This window comes from Hermetia illucens, chromosome 3 (assembly GCF_905115235.1).
Source record: "Hermetia illucens chromosome 3, iHerIll2.2.curated.20191125, whole genome shotgun sequence".
NCBI classification, from domain to species: domain Eukaryota; kingdom Metazoa; phylum Arthropoda; class Insecta; order Diptera; family Stratiomyidae; genus Hermetia; species Hermetia illucens.
The window spans coordinates 51,752,145-51,777,173 of NC_051851.1; the positions used below are offsets into that span (position 1 = coordinate 51,752,145).

At 39.0% G+C, this 25,029-nt stretch overlaps 1 protein-coding gene across 3 annotated transcripts in view; it reads right to left on the reverse strand.

Annotated features, from left to right (window-relative positions):
• The window catches only part of LOC119651284, a 218,744-nt gene extending 194,250 nt beyond the window's left edge, over positions 1–24,494 (reverse strand). The window contains exons 1-2 of one of the 3 annotated variants that reach the window (XM_038054797.1): positions 23,506–24,489; positions 19,021–19,086 (exon numbers count right to left, since the gene is read on the reverse strand). The gene's annotated coding sequence lies outside the window, so the exon portion shown is untranslated. Of the gene's footprint in view, positions 1–19,020; positions 19,087–23,505 lie in introns of all 3 variants that reach the window. The other 2 variants (XM_038054796.1, XM_038054798.1) reach the window with 2 other exon arrangements.
• Between the last annotated feature and the right edge of the window lie 535 nt (positions 24,495–25,029).

Below are 25,029 nucleotides of genomic sequence, written 5' to 3' on the forward strand. Positions count from 1 at the left end.
TGAATCGTAGTTTCTGCAATCGCGTTTTATACTATGTCTTTAAAGGTGTTTTCGCGAAAGTTTACTTTTTTAAACATTGGGACATCACTTCTACCAGAAATATTTATCGCATTCAATCTTTTTTCAGTTGCTCAGTGAACATCTCGCCATGACTTCCCGTGCCAGTTTTGAAAATTTCGATTTGTTCCATTTTTATAGCCTCTAAAGCGTTGAAAAATGTGCAAATTACAACTTTTTTTTATAAAATGATGCATATTTTTGCCAAATGTCAAAATAATAAAAATAAATAATAATATGCAACGAAACACTTGTCAATAAGAAATATATATTTTTTTATTTCAGAGTCACGACATTATATTTAAAAAGCCCAGCACTAAACCATTCGGATGTAATGGTACGTTGAAGCAGCATTTAATTTTTTCTAATACCACTATTGTTATCGTTTTAACCCTGGAACCGTTTTTATGCTATAGAATGCTCTATCTAATCATTAAACCACCATTCTTTTGTAATACCTCACAGCTTGTCACTAAAAAACCACTTTTGAAAATTTTGAAACCGCATCTCTAAAACCTTCCGAAATTTCCATAACATTGTCTATTTCGCCGTTATTCCGCAAATATTGCAATAATATATAAAATAACACAACGATGAGTAAGAAAAAGCAGTTTTTCGCAGAACCAAAGTGGTATGCATTCCCATTGGTATAAATGAATTATTCACAAAGAATTTGAATGGCATATGAAGGTAGGTGAGCTAAGGTGACATGACATTAACCACATTACGAGGTGAGAATATTAAAAAGTTTGGAAAACAGCGGCATATTGAAAGCCGGCTAAACGATGTTAAGTGAGAAGCTCTACTAGTCTACATTTATAACTCGCACATTTTCCTATTGTAGGCAAACACCGCTAAGATTTTTAAATTGTTCAACTAAATTTGTAAATTTAATATTTCTGGATGCAAATCAGTATAAAGAGAGTTCAATTAGGACATTGAATGCGACAACTGTATATAAACAAATATCAAGCAAATGGTTCTCGTGTGGTATATTTTGTCGCTCCAACTGGTGCGCCCAATAAAATGAATCAACAAACGGTGCTAAGGTGAAATTTTGAATGCATAAAACGTTCACTGTGCAGTTGTGTCATATTTGCAGGAGAATCATTTGGGGAATTTCTTATTTAACATTCCTTTCTGGGAAATCCAAAATTATTGCCGATTGAACAATGAAAGATTTGTGAATGGAAAAGAGGCTTCTAAAAGTTTGCTACCTTCTAATAAATGTCAAGGTATGCAGAAGCCATTATTGTTATTGTTATATTGTTTCGTCGTACTTTCATTGTACAGCATTAGATGTGCTAGGTAAATTGTTGGAAGACTATCTCTTCATTGATTGAATGTGAGTTTCTATACGTCGATGGTCTACAATAATCAAGATTTATGATCGCTACTTTAGACGTACATAAAATCAAATATGCACATATATTCACGACAATGTTTAATTTTATTATTACCACATTCGATGCTGTGGAAGTGATAACCCTACTATATCAGAGCAAACACAAAGATGAACACAGCAATCACAACAGGAATCCAACCTCGAACCCGAAACAGGCTGAGCATGATCAAAACAGTCGCCTATATTTTGGATCTGGATGAACTTGGAAAATTCGAAAGTATTGAAATGGTACTAAAATGAAAATAATATTTACATTTGTATTAAACTGAAGTAAGAATAGAAGCTCACAAACCACTCTCAAACGCACTATAATGCTAGAAGAATCCAATTGGACATTAAAAAGTGTAGGTTGAATTAGGAAGAACATTACGTCATTGTGCACAACCGCAAGATCCGGAGATAAAAGATGCAAAGTATTGAAGTTCACGTATAAGTCAGACCTGCTTCGGAAAAATTCCCAATATCTATGGCGAAGTCTCTTGTGTCTTTATTTTGTTGACAACTTAGGCTCAAGGATTAGAAAGCTTTGGAGATATTCCACCATAAAAACACACGCCTGTCTTCGGTCAAGGCTAGAGGCAGAAGAGACTGGTTGTTCTCCATGCGATTCCTTCTGCCTCCAACCAACGGTATTTTTCACCGCTGGTTCTCCACTCCTGTGGCAAGTTCTAAAACGCATGGAGAGCGCCGGTGTCATCATCTAATCGCTCGAAATAAATTTCGAATGCTGCCAATCCTGCTGTGCCACAGCACTCCGCCCCCAGATGAAACCTAGAGGGTTTCAGCGACCGAATCCGGAACTGCGTTCCCCATCAGTCCGTGAAGGGAACGCGACGTTGCTTTGGGGCACAAATGGGTTTCAGCCTGGACAGGGAGACTGCCTTTTTGTGTCCACCGATCTCGAGCTAGAAGAAATGTTCTCCCCGCTCGAGAACGTGGGACGGGCCTTCATATGGAGGCTGCAGCGGCTTCCGGACGGCATCCATCCTGACCAGGATGTGCGTGCACGTATCCAATTCCTTGGGCGACAGACAGGTGCGGACGAGTGTCGGGTGGGAGGTGTGGCTTTAATGCGCCGAAGATGGTCCCTCAGCAGACGCACCAACCCCGACTCTGCGAAGAACGATCTCTTGTCGAAGACCGGATCACTTGGGAGTCTTGGGTTCTCCTCGTAGACCAGCTCCGCGGGGCTGGCAGCAAATTCCTCTCGGCGGGTTGTACGTAGGCCGAGTAGGACGAGAGGTAAGACTTGAGTCCAGGACGGATCATCGCGTGCCATAATGGTGGCTTTCAGCGTCCGGTGCCAACGTACTAGCATCCTATCGGATTGCGGGTGGTATGCAGTAGTCCGCTGGCGTTTAAAACCCAGGAGGGTATTGCCTCAGACCACCGCGTAAACCTGTCGATGATTGTAAGGCACTACAAGGCCATAGGCAGTTTTCTATTTTATCATCATCATTTTATCATGTAAGTGTATAAGGGGTAGTAATATTGTATTTTTAAATCGTTAGTTATGCCATCAACCTTTAAAGAAAGGGAAAAAATTTTGTTAAATTGGAAAAGGTACAAAGTGACTAATATAAAAACGTAAACGCAAGGCCGGAAGCTCGTCGCTTCAAGTATAACAGGTTTTGTGAATTTGAGTAAGGTTAAAAAATATAATAAATACTATTATTAAATTTACAGAGATGTGTTTTGAGCCCTAGATTTTATAAGGAGGCATTTCTATGATTTTCTAGTTTTTTTTCGGGTTGATAAGTTCTGAGAACAAGTCCCGTCTTACTTCAAATTTGTACTTTTCGACCCCTCACTTCCGATGTCAAATCTGTTTCGTTAATCACCAATCGAAACCTTTCGTTGGATACACCAGACGACTATATTCGGGAAAAATATTTCACCTTCTCTTCGCTTGTATGGGAACTCCCCTTAAACTCCACATAAAAAAATCATTTTATTAACTAAATGATTTCCATTCCATTCCATAGTCCGCATATGTGTACCAAAATTTTATCACGATAAGTGTAGTCGTTCTCGTTGCTTGTGACAGACAGTAAACCCATTTTCATAAGGTTTTTATTTTTACATAAAACCTTATATTCTTGATATATACGCTACTAAGTGAGTATATATACTACTGAGTATGACTATTCACTTCAATGTGATACTGACATTGTATTTCCTAGGATGCTGCAATTTTACAAGCAAGAACCAACATTAACTTATTTTTAAAAATTGTTGAGTTTCCAAAAAAATTGGAGTATGACGTTCGATATCACGAGATATTTAATGACATATTATGATCCTGGAATGACGTTATTTAAACTTAACAATATAGAGAATATTTTAAGGACCTTGATTTTTCTTTTTTCAAATTTTTCGGTTGGATAGTTTGTGAGAATGGCGCGTTAAGAAAGTGACCACATCCCAAAGCCCTTACACCCGTCTTTACAACTGATGTCAAAACTGACACTTGCTTAAGAAAGTACTAATCGAGATCTTTCAACTGATACACATGGCTACGTTTGTAGAAAAAAAAATTGCAACCCACTTAAACTCAACTTTGGAGGATGCGATTCGTAGAATATATGGGATATTTCCACCAAATTTGGTGTGAGCAGATGTAATAACTTCTTCTCCGTGTAAAAAATAGACAGACCGACAGACAAACAGATCGCCAGACTAAATCACAAGGTTGAGTCTTTCAATAATTACAAATGTGGTTCTCGATTTATTTTCCGTAAATCATTTCCCTCCCAACCTATTTTCAAGGGCATATTCACAGAGAAATAAATCTGAGCCGTAGGATAGTGTTTCAGAGTTTGTTACTGGATTTGCCCTAGCTTATCCTTCGCGAAAACTGGCGTAAATATGAAAAAATATAACCCACATCTCTGATGTCTGTCACTTCCATAGAGAGTTTTCACCGTTGATTGCCGTCTTGCGAATCAAGCCATCGTTAAAACAGTGTGAGGAATGCACTGGCTCGCCGTGCATTAAATAGTAGCGATTTGGTGAGAAGAGAGAAGAAATGACTTCACTTATGCCATTACCAATCATACCAAGTGGAAGAATCGTCGAACCAAGTTAAAGGCACAATCCACAAAGCAGCCTATGCAACCCTCGGGATCACCAAGCCAGGTAAGCGGTACATCAACCGAGATACTTGGCTTTGGAATGACGATGTTCAAATGAAGATCCGTGAAAAGCAACGCCTCTACCGCAAGTTTCTCGACAAGAAAACGCTGGCCAATTAGCAAATTTACAAGAATGCCAATCGGGAAGCGACGAGCCGGAACGGATATGTAGCGAGAATATTTCGAGTGGATTTCAACAGAAGAATTGGTTCATCATCCACTTTCACAAGCATTGCCGACATTTGGAGTAATTCCACCTGTCAGCGCCACTGTTGTTCTGTCCCCACGTACTCGAGGAGGGCGATCAGACCCGAGTCTGCAAGGGACTCATCTAAAGTGGCTCTGCCACGAAGCCTCACCGGAGGTTATCTGGCACCATGGGAACCGGGATGATCCTCTGAGAGCATATGCTCCAGGAGAATTCCTGGAGGATGTGTTCTCGGCCCGGTTATTTGCGGTTGGCCCCCCCTTGTGGGAGTTTCATGGTGGTTGTGGTTATGCCTACATCGCGGAAAGAGTTCCTCGGAGCTCAAGCGTGGAGTTGCGCTGTACAGCTCGGGTGCCGTATCCTTTAGTTGCGGCAGAGGTATTAGATAGGCCTCGCATCCACTGGTATGAATGCTGAGCCTGCACTCAGTATAAACCAGGACCGCTGTGCTTGCATGGCGGGGCTGTTGATTGTGGTCCCAAAATCAATCCGTGTCCGAAGAGGACCGTAGGATTATGCCTACACGGCAGGTACTCACGTTAAACCCCCAGGACTTTCATGTCAGTGCCACTGTTGTTTTGAGGGGCTTGCGCGGAAGATGGGGCAGCAGTCCTGTCGTCCGGACTAAAACCAAATAATCGAGAAGAACCTCCAAGTGGTGGCACCGGTATAAGTTGTACTCACTATGGTTTGCACGCCGTGATGCAATAGGCGAATGCTCCAAAAGCCTAATTAGAGAGATCAGACCCGAGTCTGCACGGGGAGTCATCTGAAGTGGCAATAGATCACGAAACCTTACTATACTAGTACCATGGGAACCAGTATAGCCTCTGAATTCACATGTCTCAGGAGAATTCCTGCTTCTTGTGAACAAAGACCTTCGGGCCTCAGCATAGTGTTGCGTTTCAATACAGGTGCCATACTCCCTAATTCGGTAAAGATTTAGGTAGGTATTGCATCCACCAGTAGAAACTAGAATGAACTAAGATATGCACTCAGTTTAGACTGGTACCGGTGTGCTTGTCTCAACGGGGCTCTGATTGTGGCCACAAAATCAATTCGTGTCTTCAGAAGACCATGGGGTTAAGTCGGCTCGACAGGCACTCGTAACTGTCAGCACCACTGAAGTCGAGGAGGCAATAAAAAGACTGAAGTCGGGGAAAGCGACATCGCATCTGAGCTCTGGAAACCGAACAGTTGGCGTTTAATCATAGAAAAATACAGTGAGAAGCATTGCCCTCTTATCTGAGGATATCCGCGATCGATATGGGGTTGCATCGATTATGGGAAAAAAAGCGAGAGAGGCGGGTTGGATGGTATGGTCACGTAATTCGCACCAAAGAAAATTTAGTTGCCAAGATCGGTCTGAACATCAAAGTCGATGGTAAGCGACCAAAAGGCCGGCCGAAATTGCCACGCGACTACATCCAGACTAGACCTTTGATAGAACAAAATGGCGCAACCAATCACAACGAGCCGACCCAGCTTGTGAACGGCTTGTGAAAGGCTAAATAAAAAAGAAGTTGTATACTATATGTAACAAATTACAATAAACAATTGCAGAAATATTCTTAGGTGAAAGAATCATGAAAACCTTCACCTTTCTGTCGAAACTTATAACTCGTAATTCCTTTAGTGCCAAAAGTAGGGAAGGATTCAGAGTTTATCACATATAACTATGCTTCAAAATTCTCCACCTTCTACCGGAATCGATTCGATACCCTCAATTAAAGGGGTGCTATTAATACTGGTCCGTGGGTCATTGTCCGCAAAATAACGAATTGGGAATTGGACGGATGTTCTTGTCTATGTATATGCTTGCACGCCTATCATAACTTATGTTGACATACCAGAATATCATTTACAAACCCTCACATTTCCGCCACATATAATTCAATCGAAGAGGAACGAATCTATAATATTATCACAAATTTAATAATCAACTTAGGGAAAGTATGTAGTGTGAGAAACCCTCTATACGCAATAAGTTAATGTGGCTTTATGAGGAGAGGGAGGAAGGAGAGGCTCTTCACAAAATATAGTCAAATAGGGTATCAAATAAGCAGTCTCAATTAGTACTCTGTAAAACTGACTCAAAATCCTAAAATACCAGGCTTAAAATCACCATATCTTTATACGAAATCTACGCTTTAAAATAATAATACCACTGAATCCCCTTTTATGGCTACGTGAATGATGCAAGAGGACATGGTTTTGCAATCAAATAGGCCTACGTGCTAGGTGCGAACTAACACACTTAATATAGTTAGAAAAAATCAAACTGCCTGCTGGTACTAATGGTCAACTCAGAAGTCTGTTATGAATGTAGATATGTTTAGCCCTGATATTCGGATGGAATTTGAATTAGCGAGTGTTGAATCTAAGCCATCCGCAAAGTTTTTCGCGAGCAGCGTGACGGATATGACCGGATATGACATCCAGGCTATGACCGAGACAGACTTCTACAAATACCTAGGAATTCCGCAAGGAACCATGTTCGAGTTGGTGATCTGAAGGATGATCTGCTATCCGCATCCCTCCAACGTGTGAAGCTAGTCCTGAATTTGCATCTCTCTGGGAAGAATAAAATATGCGCATTGAAGATGTTCGCTATCCCTTCACTGGCATATACATTCGGAATCCTGCCGTGGACGATGGCTGATTTGGAAAACATCCTACTATGCCCAAATTCCAAATACATCACCCAAATTCTGCCGTCAGGTGAAATCAGACCAACAGCGGATGGATGAATGGAAGTCGAAGGCAATATGCACGGTAAACACGTGAATTACTTCTGGCAGCTATTTGTCGATCTGCATTTGTCGAACAGATGGCTTGGTGCTGGTCGCTCTTTGCTAAGACAGAGGGATTTATGTGTGCCATTCAGGATGACGTGGTCGCCACCGAAGCTTATAAAAAGCTGATAATGAAAGAGGGGATGGGAAACGACCAGCGTAGAACGTGTGGTTCGGCGTTAGGGACGTTGGGATTGGGCAATTAGCCATTCAAATAATACATTTTTGCTTATTATTATTATTATATTATATATATATATATTATTTTACTTATTATATTATTAAATATCAAGATAATATGTTAACTTTTCAACATCCCTACCACTGCTCCGAAATTCTCTGTAAGCTGTAAGTTGTTAGGACTGAACATTTTAGCAACACACTTGAGTGGATCTCGTATTGAGACCATTTATCCGAAAAGCATTCTTATTAATAACACTGACCTCGGGCACTGAAGACTTTTAGATAAAATATGATTTGCTAGTAAGGATAGTTGTTACTATGTACCGAATCTTCTAAACAATATAAAAAAAATGCAAAATCATATTCTATTGTAATCCCACCATGGCCATAAAAATCTCATATAAATGTCGTTCATATAGGTAAGTAATTTCAGCCAGAGAAAACGCTATAGTTCCCCTTTAAACCATATTATAAAATTGTTTTTATAAAATAATCTATTTTTTATTTTCATGAAAATAGAAGTTCAATTTTCTTGAATTCCCATTTAGAAATCGATATCATCGATTCAATTTACGTTCACATTTTCAAGAAAAAAGAGTAGCAGCACAAGTTTTCATTATAAAAGCCAATTTGGTTCATATATGCATGCATGTAGGCATTGAAGTAATGGTGTTACATTATTGTTACGAAATTAAAATTTCTTTCTCCTCATTCATCAAGGTAACATAACACTAGAATGTTAATTCGCTTATATTGTTGCCAAACCTGCTTCGTTATACTATACAACCTCAAACAAAACATCCAAATGACCATGAGAACTTTTCCTCTTTATAAAATTTTCTTTTCACAATTCATCTTTTATATGTATCTCGTCTACGGGGCTTAAATTAAACAAAACCAACGACCCCTCCCAAAAACTTCCAGATATTTTTCCGCAAATTACATTTGATGATACCATAATAATCATCATAATTATCCAAAAATTTGCTCTATGAAAATGCAACATTTATTACCGTTAATTTGAATTCTTAATTATGCATGAATCTAATTGCGGCATCATCCACAGTACCATACACATGTATCTGGATGTGTATTTCAAGATATTCTCACGCACAGAGTAAGCGCAACAATTTGTTAATTTGTAAGAAGCGTTTTTTTCTCTCCTGTAAATTATTTCAACTTTTGAACATACAAGCAATACCGTTACTTTTTCAAATAGAAATTCCATCATGAAAGTATTCCAAAAGATAAGTTTTCTTTCATACTCCATTATCGTATTTCATGTTTCAAGTGGAACATATTTTGTAAGTAAAAGAAAAAGAGTTGCACAAAAAATTATTGAGTAAAAGTAATTTATGCTAATCTGGTTCGTCTCGTCTGATTTACATATGAATGTTGAGAAATTGTTTTTTAGCAAAACCAATAACATTCGCCTACACAAAAGCATAGCAAAAACGTAATTATCACCATTTCTTCAATTCGAGAAATTTTAATAACTTGGCAACTTTTTCCAAATTGTTTGACGAAACCTACTGTTGCTGAAATTCGATACACAAATCCATGCGAAATAATGCAATTTTTCCAATTTTTTTAATTAGCTTGGATGCAAGTGCTATTTGCAGTTGGTTTACAAAAAAATACCAGGTGAATTTCGCTTTGATAATTAGATAAGTGCACTTTTCAAGTATACAGTTCAGCAATGCCACCACCGAAAAAAAGTGAAAAGAAAGTGAAAATGTCTCATTATTTCACTGAGAAATAAACACTTAAAATTTCGCAATAACTGAAAGTTAAGGAAGTGTTGGATAAGTTAATTGCCTACTCAAATTTCTCGGGCTTAGTCTAGAAAATCTGTTTTGTATGAAGTTTGGAATGCAAGAAAACCTAATATTCTTAAACATTACTTCAGTTTACGGTATTGCACGACTTCTGAGAGCGAAAATCTCCAAATTATGTACAAAGTGAAGTCCGGTTTTTTATGCAAGAAAATTGCAAATGCCCCAAACGAGGGGTCCGTAGACCATTATTATTATTCTGTTAAGGGAAAGTCGCACCGTGTCCTTAAAGAACTATTGTGCCCCTTTTACTGGTTATAGTATACTTATTGATCATAGTATCTCAAGCAGGCCTATAACCGTCAGGAACTTTAGTATGTTCCCTACTTCCAGATCTGTCAGCTTTGTATCTGGTATTAAGTATTCTCCCAGATGCCTCGGCCTATTTTGCACAATTGCCGGACACTGTCCCAGGACATGTATAGAGGTTTCGTCATACTCCTCACAAAACCTGCAGGCAATGTCCGTAGATATCCCTAGCTTCCCTAGGTGGGCCATAAAAATTGAAAGTATGTATCCCAACCAAAAATCTAGTTTTGGCCTAGCTTAGGCTCAAACTATTGGCGGTTTAAACTTGGATATAATTCACTTAAATTCACTGAAGCTCCAAGTCTCTCCTAGTGGTAATATAAATATGAAGCAATCTAAAGCCCACCATTCACGTACAGTTTGGCCTGTCGGTTAGGCCGGAAGAGGTCATAATGCACCCGTCCACCAGTTGAACTGAATGCACCATCTACGTGCCTGCAAGCCGCAACATATCTAGCCGATTAGCGGAATCATTTTTCATTCGATCACCGGCCGCCAGAACAGTCAAAATGTACAGGCAATTGCACCCCATCCACGTTAAAGTGACCGGTCAAATGCGGCCTATTCAGACCTAACTGACAGGCAAAACTGTACGTGGATAGTGGGCTTTAGGCAGAAAACTTGGTCACACACGCCTACTTACTGACTGACATAAAAAAAAACATCAGATCTAAGCCGCTGGATTGAATTTTTAACAGGACTACCATTTCAATATACATATACAATGGCACAAACGATCTACGACCTATCATCAAAGTGCACAATACGCCACAAAATAGCTTCACTTAGCTTAGCTTAACAAATCCATATAGACGATCAGTAGATCAACGATCAAAAAGTCTCTGTTAAAAGCTGCGTTACGGAGTCGAATTAAAGGTAATCACAGCAAAGCCATAGCATTCATAGCTCCCCTAGGAGTATTAAGGACAGCCGAATCTAAACACCACTTGAACTGGCCAAATATCTAATCAACTGTAAACTGTGCCAATTGCAATCATCCTTAAAATCAACAACCTTAAAAACTCACCCCAAAATGCCCCGTTATATTTTCAATGCAATCCTGAGAATCGAATACTGTCCAATCTGTTAAAAAAATTCAATTGTGATAATCATTTAAAAGCTTTGAAAGGTTGCCACTCAAATCAAATGCCACAGATGAATAAGCCGTCTGAATGCTTTCACTGAATAACATAAGACGCCGTAAGGGAGCGGTCTTGATGCGATAGTCCTATGCTGTATTTGTCTCTATACGTTAGCCGACCAAGAATGACAGCGACCTTTTACTGATGATTCCGCAAGTTTCGCATTCAAATTGCTGGCTTCTTTACGCCTGGAAAGACATCGAACGAAAGTAGAAAGTTGAAAATTGACGGTTTGCTAAAATATGTTTCGATTCCCTACAGGACTTCCCCAAAACTTGCACTCCTCCTTCACTGTTCTACGCCACGAGTCGAGTTTGTGGAGCAACCCCCTCGTTGTCGTCCTTACTTAATGTATGATCTATCCATTACCATTCCCACCTTTTCATCAACAAGTCGACAAATTGACATGATCTGATGCAGACAAGTGTATACGAAGGCTTGAAGCCTCCAGGTCACAGTGGAGGTAACTTTCCATGTGTTACACCCATATATCAAGAACCATTAGCAAAGAACAGTTTTAACATAATATTGATGTTGAGATCACTGCATTTCCAGAAGATGGACAAAGTAGCGAACACAGATCTGGCGTTGGTCAAGTGGCATGAACTTCAAAGCCGCCAATGCTTCCAAGATATACCAATTTATCAAAACCTTCGATGTTCTCCGCACTAATGTAAATAGGTAGATTGCGATTAGCTGTCAGACTAAAAATCTTGGTTTTGGTGGTGTTTTTCTTCAGGTGGATTCTACTCTCTACTTCTCCAAATCCAAAGTCATTTTACGAAAGTCATTAGCTCGGTGAGGGAACCAGCAAATGTCTTGAGCTTATTCGAAGTGTTTAAAAATAGTGTGGTGGTCCATTGAAAGTTCCCACATTCTTTCGACAAGCGAAATGTAGAACGTCGTCGATAACAAGAAGAAATAATGTCGATGACAGAATTCATCCCTGTGGACTTGGCTTTAGACCGCGAATTCCTCTGGGATTCTGCCTCGATGTAGCAAGTCACATTTTGAGTCATCATATGTCGCTTTGATAACGCTATTATCGCCCTAGTACGCCTCTCCTGCGTAAATCGCACCAGATACACTTCCAATTCACTATGTGGAAAGTATTTTGTTTAAGAATTGAAGGGTCCTACGTCCACAACCACTTAATACCGGACCGGACCAAACAGGAAGCAACTTACTCCCTAATTTTTTTGGTCCACGGACCGTTTAGGGGTCCGGTCCGAGTATCAAGTAGATGCGGACTTAGGACCCCCTCAATCTTTAAACAAGATATTTTCCGCTCTGGCCAAGTTTTCGCCCAAAGGATGGGCGGATTTACGCTCAATATATCATAATTCGCAGTCATGTCGTGTTCTCTGAATTATATAAAGGAGCATCTAACATCTCCGCCGCTTCGGTCACGCTGCTCCCAGGACAGAAGTGAGGCAGCGTCTGACGATTTGCCTCTGTCCGGTTAAGGAACCGTAAAGCCGTCTTCGCCTAATATTTTTTGATGTCGAAAGTGTTCGAAATCGATGAAGAGCAGGTGATTCTAAATGGGTTGATATGATCAGTGCAGGAAAATCTACAGTGAAAACTGGTCTGCTCTTTGTCGATCAAGCTTCCGATGTATTCTTTGGTGCATTGTAAGATGATTTTGGCTAATATTAACGCTGCCGCAGGAAACACAAAAAAAAACCCTCCAGTTGTCGCACTCAAAACAAGCAACCTCCCTCGGAATTCTAACAACCATCCCAGTCATCCATTCACCGGAAAAGATCTCAGATTCCCAGCTTGAAATAATGCCGTCTCCACAGAGACCGTAGGGACTTCATCTGATGTTATGTGACTCAGAATAGTGGTGAAGTATTCCTTCCACCTCTTTGGCGATTCATTACCGTCGATGAGAAGCCCACCCTTAACGCTCCTTATAAGATCTTCGAAGGGCTCACGATCACCACCAAGCTCTTCCACGATACAGTATGGTATGCAGTAGCCTCTATTCTCCACACTAATGCAATAGTGGAATTCGTTCTATCACGGCGTACACTAACCTGCACGAAAAAACCCCCTTAGGTTCAGTTTCGAATAAATCTGAGTAGTGGTGACAAAGTTATAGCAGTTCAAATGTATCAATTTCGAGAGAATTTACTGTGATGGAAATAAGATGTTGACGTCATAATTAACAAGAATAATTGATATACGAGTAAAATAATAAAATCCCATATATGAAGAAACTGTGTGAACAAAACCTTATTAAAATCGATTTACTGTCTGTCTGTTTGTCCGTGAACTGTGAATACCCTCTTATGCAGTGAAAAACAGCGTTCCACGCTCAGTTCAAGGGTGTATTTTTTTAGTTGGCACGAAGCAGATATTATTTTTGAAATTGGTTGCAAAGAGGAGGAGGGGGGAGGGGTTTGGTTCGAAGGGGTCAATTACTTCAAGGACCAGTTCTCAGGAATTACTTAACCGAAAAATCCCACAGGATATCTAGACCTCAAAGTACACTACGTGCCGGAATTAGAAGTTTTTAATTTCTTCCTCGTTGAAATTCTTCGCACAGAGGAGCATATTACATGGTGCTGATTGGTACAGAAGCATACCCAATCTAGTGGAGTATTGTCTAATGAAATGAGAACAGCGATCAACAGACGATATAAGCAGCTTTTGGTTTGTTAAGATTGGACGGGAAGAAAGACCCAGGTCGACAAGCACTTGAACACCGATCGAAAGCGAACAGTGACATCCATATTTGAAACATTATCTGCAGGAGAAGGACCAATTTGGGAGCCGATTACTTAGAGTGATCGGATAAAACTCATTTTATAATATGAACTCCTATTATTATATCAACAAAACCTCAAAAACGAACCCTGCCTCCTACCTTGAAAATTATGCGAGTTTCTACACCCAAAGTTGAACAATCAGACCAAGTTTGTTGAAGTATATATTTCGCCTGGCACCGTGACTATCCGAAGGGAAAATTGCACCCTTCCTTAGCATCAGGATCAGGAGTATTTTCCAGAGCAATAACATCATTTTGAAATTGCAAGCATTTTAAAACTTCAAAAAGCCAAAGATTCATCAAAATTATCTTTTCGTGCATAATATCAATAAAAGTCTTCCAGTTTTCCTTCAATAAATTAAGTTGATGTAAAGCTCGTGTTTAGTAACGACCCCATTAAATGCACCTTCTCTGTAGGTCTCCTCCGCATAAACAATGGAAGAGTTATATCTTCATACAACTAAATTTACTTTCCCACCATCTAATGGGTTTTAAAATTTACTCCAACTCCACATTTAAGATGTGAAACTCAACACTTTTAAAAGACCATAGTCTAGTCAATTTATGATGCTGTCGACATAAAATGCTAGAGATACGGAAACGCGCACGTTGCGAATATTTTCAGATTGTGATGAGTTTGGTTTACTTTATTAGATATTTTATATAAAGTCAATTCACTCCATGTAGTTTTGAGAGGATGCTTCCTTTGGTAAAAAAGAAAACTGGCATCGTTTGTCGATGGTTATACTGCATATTTTGAGTTATCTAAAAATGTTAAACTGAATGTGTAGGCGTCCGAGCCAAGTCAATAACTGTTACGTTTAGGTTCATAGATAAAGGAGTATATAATCATGAATTATTCTGGTCTAACCATTTTCTCTGCTTCACAGAAAAAAATCAAACTAATTTAGTAATATCATATCTTTTATGACTTGAAGAAATGCCATCGGATACTTGGGCATCTGATATTTATAACTTCATAAAACATAATATCTTAACTTTAAATGTAGTCATTTTTGATTAGCCTTTTATTTTCAATCATTAGCTAGAAGGACAATGCTATTAATTTTTTCTCAAGCTCTTCCGAAAATCATAGCAGATTCAAAAATGTCAAACCCGCAGAAAAAATAGATAAGAAATGAATGTTCTTTGTTTTTACGACTTAGATAAGATACTAATCAAGGATGAATTGAATCTGGCACTATGAATTGAATGAAGTTTTTCCCAACTAATTCGATTTTAATCGATAAGAATCTTTTGGATTTACTTACAATCAATACATTTTTCTGAGGTACCCAAGAAAAACGTTCGCTTCAAAGATACTTAACTGGTAACTAAAGTTTTAAAATGGTAAACTGAAGTTTCCAAGAAATATTGAAGGTTACACCCGAACGCACGATGAGCGAGCTCAAAGACCCGTTTTTCGCCAAATACAAATTAGCACTTATTCGAAATGAAAAAAAACAAGGACAAACGAGAAAATATACAAATAAATGAATTTATTTGATTGAGGCAATCTGATATTCACATTTTCTTGCAAATTTAATTAGAAAGAATCAGTCCGAATGTCGTTTGTTTTTCTTTATCAAAGACCGGTTGCTTTATCAGAATTATCGCAGAATAATGTGTAAGTTAACTTCAATTTTAATGAAATATTTTGCGATACTAATAAATAAATGTTAGAAAACTCCTGGTTCATTCAACTACAGCTCCTCAACCAGGCCTTGGATTTATAAAGCCTGCAGGCCCTAGGAGTAAATCCTACACATGTTTGCTGAAATTCGGCAATATGACACGATCGGCTTTCTCCGTAAACAAACTTTTAAAAATGTGCTTGAAGAAATTGGCGAGTATAACCGGCTATACAGGGTTGGATAGAAAAGGTGTTTGACTCGCAGCACGTAATCACAAAACTTGAATTATTGCAGCGTTGGACTCTCCCATATAGATAAGCATCTTAGCTAAACGCAGACCCTACGATTGATAGATATGATGGGTTATCACATGAATGGAGGAATAATGTTTGCGTAGATAATAAATAGTGCCCCCAAATATATATATATATTAAAATATAAAAGTTAGGATAATGATTATTCAGTTTCAAGTATTATTAATTTTTTACACGTTGTGATTCCTTGAGATCATTTCTCTGTGCCTAGGTGGGTCGAAACTTTCATCTTTTTCTTGTTAAGTCTTCCTCCCGTTCAGAAGCGGGGTCAGCTCGTGTTGATCCCTTCGGTGCTTTGTTGAAAGCTTGATCTGGATGCAGTCGTGAGGCTTTCAACATCTAGCTTATCAAGCCACCGTTGTTTCTGCCGGCCATTTGATCGTTTCCCTTCGATCCTGGCAAGTGAATTCTCATTACCTCTCTCGCAATTTCTCCACAATCAGTCCAGATCCTGACGTGTTTCGCCACTGGTCCAACGCATGTCGTTTGGCGTGCACGAGGCTCTTGAGCCTGGCGAAGTGTTCCATTTGAGGTTTGCGTCTAACCGCGATTGTTATTCATTATGACAGTTTTCGATCGAACTTCACGTTGTTACTTCAAGACATTGAGGCGAAATGTCAAATCAGCTGAGAATTTTCCATATAATCAAATTACATTCAATTACAAAAAGTATTTCCTAAATAAGTACTTTAAACGGCCACAAGCATAGGGAGCGACATTCACCGCGCTCGTCGTCGTGGGCTTTGCAAGAATTGCGGGCGCCAAACGAGACGAGAGAGTAGCTATAATGTTTCATAGTTGCCGAATACTCTAAACCATAGAGGACGACAGAACGGACGACATAAAACGTCCGTTGATACGTCAATCACAAAGAACAACAGTTGTGGAACACCACTTCATCCAGGCTATTAGACAATGTGGTCAGCATTACGTCCGCCCGATATTATTGCCCTGATTTGACCTTCCACTACGACAGCCCTGCGCTCTAACCACTTGAGCCATCCGGACATTAGTTAAGGTAGCTTAAATAGTGAACATAGAATGGTATCCTCTGGATGCAGAGCTGATCTTCGAGACAGCAATAGCTGGACTTTTTAACGAAAAAACCTTGCGCTCTTCATCCAGCATTTTCTGAACAAGCCAACCTAACCGAGACATAAGAATTTCAATAGAACAGAATAAGAACATTGGTGTGAATATCCCGGAAGACTCCTTCCGGCTCTTCGAGAGAGTTATGGTTTCGAAAGTGCTTTTGATGACTTCAGGGGTACTGAGCCAACTTAAACACGAAATAAAAAAAATTACTGAAAAGAAATTCACTGAATACTTCAATACTTTAAGCGGTACTCAACTGAACAGACAGGGTAACAGCTCCTGTAGCTTCGACCAACCTGGAACGATCAAATGTTCAAACGCATTTCGAACCCATTTCAACTAAGGCGATTCAAGCAGCCTGGCACGCCTAAAAATTGAATAAGGCTCGAGAATTGATGGTATTTTAGTAGAATTGTTAGAGAGTGGGGGAGTCAATTGGATGGCTAATTTTCTTAACCATGTCAATTTGAACATATGAAGAAAGGAGAAACTTCCTCATGTTTGTCGTGTATAATTTGTTTTATTCATAAAACAATTCGGAAGACCGGAAGCTTGACGCTTTTTTTAGATTGCTCGATTTGATAGGTTTTGAGCGCGAGACCTGTTACTCTTTTTGAGGCTTATATTTTGATCCCTCACTCCCATAAATTTCACCCAATATCAGTTTCGAAAAGTGCCGAGCTCTTTCATTTGACACCCCCGATTGACGTGGAACAAATTTTTACACAAGGTGCGAGAAAAGTGCTAAGAGTTTAAATAGATCTGCGCATAGATGCTCTCGTCGACAGTTTTCAAGCATATTGTTTCATATTTTTTTTTTTCAAATTGTTGGATTTGCTGGCGGTGTAAATACCATTGCACTATCGATTGCCCAAATTCGGTAAGGCTTTACAAGAACTAACGAGAGGAAAACATACATTACTTTTGCTTCTGCAACACCCTTAAACTGCGAGGATACCAATGAAAAGGACAAAACCTACTATTCAGCCTTCAAAATAATGAAGAGTACACAAGGATAATAAGACACATTGAAAAGTAAAATCGTATGTCCAATTCTTGGGCCGCTGAAAGACGGGAACGAGCGACATTCTCGACCCAGCCACATCACTAGCGGTTAAATTGAGCGACACCTATCCGATGGCATTCTTCATTTTGAATTCGTACTGGCTTGAATTTGAGACCAGTTAAAAGTATTTGACAATTGGGAATAAGGAAAGAGAGGCATCTTTAGATTTTTTTATTTCCCCATTCGAAGCTAGATCTAGATAGTAGTAGTTTTCAGGCTTAGAATACAGTTGTTGTAGAAAACAAGTCGCGATGCCGGAAGCTGGACGCCTCGGGTAAAAAGGTTTTGTGTTTATCTTGTGTGAAAAACTTTCTATGCACTTTTTTCCACTCGTATACAGCTAAAAATTCAAAATATAATATGATATGTCTCCGCCGTTCATATAAGTTCACTTTAGATGATGATGGCGTCATTAGGGCACAATAAATTTACGTGAAATACAAAATTTAGGCCTTGTATAACTTTGTTAATAATGGTTGAATTTCCATCAAACTCCCCAGAATTATTTCCCATATTATCCCTTATATTGTTGCTAAATTTTGTATTCCAAGAATGAACTTAAGGGAGAGTTCGGGGTAAATTTCCAAATTATTATAATATAGCATTATTATATTTATTTGAGCAGATATCGTAATAGGATATATTCTAAGCCCTAGATTTTGTATAGGTGCATGACAGTAATGTGAGTCCTCACTCCCCCGAGTTTCACCCAATATCAGAAATAAAATCATAAAAATCAGAATAAGATCAAAGTACTAATTGTAGTAATAGAAAGAATTACCATTCCAAAGGACATCGATGGACGTATTAAGCAACTGAGAATTTTGTTAATGGCAAGAGGGATTTCACCATTCAGGGAGACAGAAGCTGCCACAAAATGTAACCACGTTTTGCTACCGTATACCACTTCAGCAGCTTGTAAGTAGTCATGAGCCTTGAGGGACGTTAATGGAAGGCTTCTCATCCATTTTGATCTAAATTCCAATGAACCGTCCCTAGTACTTTTTAACATTGCAGTAAAACATGTTATGTCGGAAAACGCCAATAGACCTAAATGGTGGACTCACCTGAGATAATGGATGGTACACGCGATACAAATATGCAATAGTGGTTGTTTCTAACCAACCTGAAACCTGAAAGTGTGAAAGGTTTTGTGAATCTTTTACGTAAGAATATTTGGGCACGCAATGCTTCCAATTATACAGTGCCCGTAGTTTGTATGCATTTAGTATGAAATTTTGTCATAGGGGGCAGTGATATCAAATGAAAGAGGCAACTTTGATTTTTTATAACTTTACTTATAATGATAAGATTTCCGCCAAACTTTCTACGATGATACTCGATGTTATAACTTATTCTGCTGTAATTCCTAAATGAACTTAGAGGGGATTTTCACGCAATTTATAATATTGCAGATATCGGAATACAGATTGTTTTGAGGCGTTATTGTCATAAACGGGCGCCCTATAATTTTTTTAAATTTTTGGGTAGGTTGTAAGAAGCGGTTCTTAAAATCAGTGCTATCTTTCTAACCACCTCTTGTGCTCCTTTACAACCGGTGTCAAAAATAAACAATTTCAGAAAATACCAATCAAAGCCTTGGATGATGCCTATATTTGGTGAAAAAGAATTTTACACCCACATTTCCCATGTACAGAGTGGCTTATTTAAAAATTGGAATTTTTATTTTGCTATAAAAAACGGCTCAATATTTTTCAATGATTAAACATTTATTTAAAAGGCTAGTTTATGACATTTATTTACGAAAAATTATTTCCGTCAAATGACCATTAAGGCTGACTTGGCAGTAGCAGTAGCCCACTCAATTTTTGAGTATAATTGGTTATTCAATTTCTGAAGATAGGGCGCAAAAGAGCGATTGCCGCATTTGTTGTACGGAACGTAGCGCGGTCCTGTTGGAACTAAATTTCATCCAAGCCTTCAGCTTAAATTTCTTCGAACAACCAACCGCTCAACATTGCGCGATAGTCAATCGACCTTCCGCTCAATTTGAAAGCCGTAGACGGCTCGGGTGGTCAATCGGCTTTAGCTTGTACATCAAGTGGCCTTTATATAGCTAAGTAAAATACCCGGCATTTTAAATTCCAAACACTAAATAGACCATCCTGTATGAGACCCTTCCCTTAAATTCAAGAGCGATGTTATTCGTTGCAAGTACAGCGGTTCACAGTTGAAAAAATTATTGCGAAGTATTGTTGAACAGCCAAGGCAAACAGCAAATGAGAAAGGGAGAAAACTGCAAGGATCCGCAATCCGATTCTACGGTCCGCAATGCAATGCTGTGGAACACTTTCCAGCAAGAATGGAAGGATGAAGGGATTTTAGTGAGTAAGAGCCTTAAATCATTGCATGGCAGAAGCAAGTGATAGATTAAATCTTTTTACCTTTTAACGATGAAAAAAATGACAGACAGGTAGGCGGGAAACCGATTTTAATAGTTTTGTTTTCCACAAAACCTTAAAAAGACGCCAATCAGAAAAGAATGTGGCATCAAAGAAACTTTGGGGAAGCGATTAAGTGCATTACTGTGGTAATCACATCAGATAATAATGAAACAGATCAAATCGTAAGGCGAATCATATTGGCTTATAAAACATTCTACCTTATACTGAAATTTTAAAAAAATAAAAATGTGGAAAGGAAAACAAAGTTACATACGAGATAGAAACCGCAAGTCATTTAAAGATTCGAAATTTTCATTCGGGAAGTCATGTCCTCACTGTACACTATGATCAATAGGCACAATAGTTCTTTTAGGACGCGATGAGACTTTCCCTTAACAGAATAATAATGTACAGCGAGTAGTTGACGAAGAAAATGGAATTCAAATGACCATTGAAAAACTCCGGAACCAATGGAAGGATTCAGTCATCAAATATACTACTCAACTTCACGAAGAATGCGATGGAGTCAACCATTTCGGTAAGGCAAGAAAAACAGATCAGATTTTCTCTCTACGGCAAGCGATTGAAAAACTTTTTGAATATGGCCACCAGTAGCACCATCTTTTCATCGATTTCAAGGCCGCCTATAACAGCATTGTCAGGGTAAAACTGTACACGGCCATGAGAGAATTCGGTATCCCGGAGAAATCGATAAGACTGTCTAGGTTGAATCTGAGTGATATGCGAGGCCAGATAAAGGCCGCAGGATCACTCCCGAGACCATTCAACATCAACAACGGCCTACGACAAGGGGATGTCCTATCATGCGCCCTCTTCAACCTGGCCCTGGAAGAAGTGATTCGCGATTCAGACGTCAATGCAAGAGGCACCATCCTCTTCAAGTCCTCCCAACTACTGGCCTATGCTGACGATATTGACATTATTGGAAGAACGATCCGGGATGAACAGTCTACTTTCATCTAGATAGAGCAGGCGGGGTGATATCTCGCACATTAATCAAGGGAGGACGAAGTTCATGGTACAAGAAAAAAAACCAGCAGTATCGAATTGGACTGGTCAAACGAAAACAATAAAGCTAGGAGACTACAACTTTGAGAACGTTGAAAATTTCTCCTATCTAGGGTCGAAAATCACAACCGATTACAGCTATGATGAGAAATCTGCGCACGCTTGTTGGCTGTCAGCTTACAAAAACAGTCAAAGCTCTTACTGTACAAGACTATGATCTTGCCAGTCCTCATGCATTCCTCGGAGACTTGGGTTCTTAGCAAGAAAAATTGCGAACTCTGCCGCGTTGGAGAGAAGAATCCTTCGAAGAATTTTTTGGCTCCCTACATGAGGATAGACGATTCCGTAGCCTACGTAACGACGAAATCTATGAGCGATACCATGACCGTCTTGATGTGGATAAAATACGGCTCAACAGGTTGCGGCGGGCGGGTCACCTAATCCGTATGGGTGAGGATGATCCAGCTCGGAAAGTCGATAAGGGCAATATCTATGGTAGAAAAGGAAGAAGAGGCAGACTCTTCCTGAGATGGAGCGATGGCGTAGGGCAGGACGCCGGACAGTTTTTAGGGTTGTCGAATTTGTGGACCTTGGCGCAAAACCGGGGTGTTTGACGGTCCTCACACGACCGGATCCCGGTTGTTGCGCCGTTGATGATGATGATGGAAAAACTACTACTGGTTATGGCAACATGAAGTACTACTCTGCTTGCTTCATTTGAAGAAGAGATAATTTCTTAGAGGGATCATTTCTTTATCTTTTTGGTGTTAAATTATTATTCCTTGTACTTTTGATACTCAAGTGAAAATGTTTTAGCTTGAATCATAGTCTGAATATAAACATAATTCAAGCCGGTATGAAGCGAGGAGAGATTCTTCAATCCCTGTAAACGGACTACTGAAATTGCTAGTCCAAATATATTAACTATTCATACTCGTCCTACCGTTTGTGCTGTTCGGCTATAAGGTAGGGATAAGGAATGTATTAGCTGAATCTTTGTACTTTCTTTAAATGATCGTATTATTTAATGGACTGTCCTCATAGAGGTGAATTGCGTTAGTTCTTAGAGCAATGTTTGCTACGTCCCATATCTCTCATTAACGTACTGAAATATCCGAATGTTTATATTTCAACAATATTTTGGAATTGTTGGTTTGTGACTTAATTTTCAAGAAGAGAATTAACTTCGTCTACTTCTAGAATAGCAAGTTTGCACGTAATTGCACGGAAAACTCTCAAATTATCGCAGATAAATTTCACATGAATTAGTAAAAATTATTCCCACTGGGAGGAAAATTTAAGATATTAAATTTCTTCGCAATAGTAAATAAGTAATTAGGAATTTTCCAATACAAAATTGAGAAATTGAATTTGCACCTAATATTTTGCAGACAATTGCCTACCTGGAATACACTACCACAAGATTTCTTCGACCATTGACCGAGAAGAGATAATAACAAACAACTTTCTAGAGTGCAGCCGCATTCATTCTTACTTGTGTGAATGTATGTAACAGTACTAAGTCCCCGAATTCTTTTCTTCTTTTACAGTCCGTGACTTCTGGTCAAAAACCCAGTTTAGATGTGAATGAATTTACTTCCAAACAACTTCAACTTCGTAGATATATGCACGAATGTACATATTTCAACTTCAAGATAGAGAAAGTGCATTTGGTACAATATACATACGTAAATATATCCGCGGATATATATGGGCCGCAATTCCAATTACATACGATGATTTTCAAGTCGGTCATCAAACTTGAAAACATAATTATTTTTTTGTAATCTTAGAAGTCAGCTAAAAAGGTGTTACCTCGGACAAAGAATACTAAAAAGCATTTCAAAAAAATTCATCTGAACATGCACACAAAGTGCAGTTAGTATCACATTCTTTGGAATTTTCGGCTCATTTTAATTTTTAATGTTTTTACGGCAGTCATGGTATTTTGCTTTTTTATCGTCAGAAATGTTTTTTGTTGCATTGCCTCTGTACAGAGCTGGCTGCAGTAGTGACTAGCTGACTAACCAAGGTGATCTGATCATGCACAAAATTGTTGTTCTCTTTCATTGTATAGGGAAACATGCACACCACAATTACAACAACAGCAGCACTTACCGTAATAAAGTATCTTTTTCCAAGCGTTGTGTACTTTTATCCAACAAAGTTAAGTAATCGTTTATCCGTTAGTTCACTGGCTGTAACAATCGAACAAGATCAATGAAACGTTGGAGCGGTTAGATGGATCGATTTTTCATAAGTTAAGCACACACTTTGGTATTGAACAGATAGCCCACATTTACCGACTCCACTAAGTTTTTCCGGTAATCGTATTTTAGTACAGTATTTACTATTAGATACGTTTTCATAAACACTTAATTTAAGCTAAGAAAAGAAGAAGCCCAGAACCGAAAATAATATAACTATAATCCTAACGGCGATGTATCGCACTCTTCACTCAAAACAACAGCAGAAAATCGAATTAGACGAAAAAACCGTAGAAAGTAGGTTATTTACTTATAGAGCAATAACTAAAGATCTTACGCGTACACGGAGTGCCAAGATCGGTTTTGACTGTATCTTCACTCTAGTAAACAACTATTTTGCTTCAGTTAAAGAACACCAACCAATATTGGACAAATACAAAACACACCCGAACAATCCTTGCAAGGATTCAACCAAATCCAGCGACTACCACTCTTGGTGAAAGGAACCCAATTGAGTATCTATGATATGCAGATACGATCAATGCACCAGCAACAACACAATCCGTAAGATTTCTCCGCGTACTCTACCACGCCGATACACTTTCGTACTATGCAACGTCTCAAGAAACACTGTCTTGGCTGGCAGAGCCTCAAGATTTTCCTCCTCACACTGCTCCTCCATTCAAAACAAGTTCCGCTATACAATCTCCCATTTCGATTCCACACCATATAAATTCCTCGGCTATGTACAGCACTAGCTCCGATGGTGGCACCCGGAGTATCTATCTTGAAAAATTTTAGATTTCCAAAGTGATCGTGCGCATTGATGCCCAACTGCACTAATAAGGGAGATGCAGCCTCAAGTGCCACAAAGTTTCGCTGAACCGAAGCCCCAGAGCTGTGACTGCATTATTTCTGCATGCAACTCGCACTGCAAGGCTAAACATCCTCGTGAAGATCTTACTTAAACGATCTTAGATAAGCCGACTAGACTTGTGGTTTATATTTTATTTCAGTGCACAGTGCATCGGTTGCATGTGCATATAAAGTGCATACAAAGTATACTACATAACCAAGATCTCCAGTAATTTCCATTGTACATATTTAGGTTTACAGTCTCAAAAGAGAAAATAACTTTTATTAAACGCACCTACCATCGCACATACTTTCATCTAAAATACGCTATATAGTTCACTAAAATTATTCACCAGATCAGATCCATTGTACTCCAAGCTTGAGTTTGATTCTATATTTCAACCATTTTCATCCACAATAGAATTTGCGCGCACTTAACAGCTTGCGAAAAGAAATCCAACCAATTGCAATTACTAAATAATTCAGCAGCATGACCGCCTATTCTTCAAATCCATCCTAGAATTCACGTATCTTTGCACAATAGCAAATCCGATTAACTATTGGATAATATTGTGGTTTA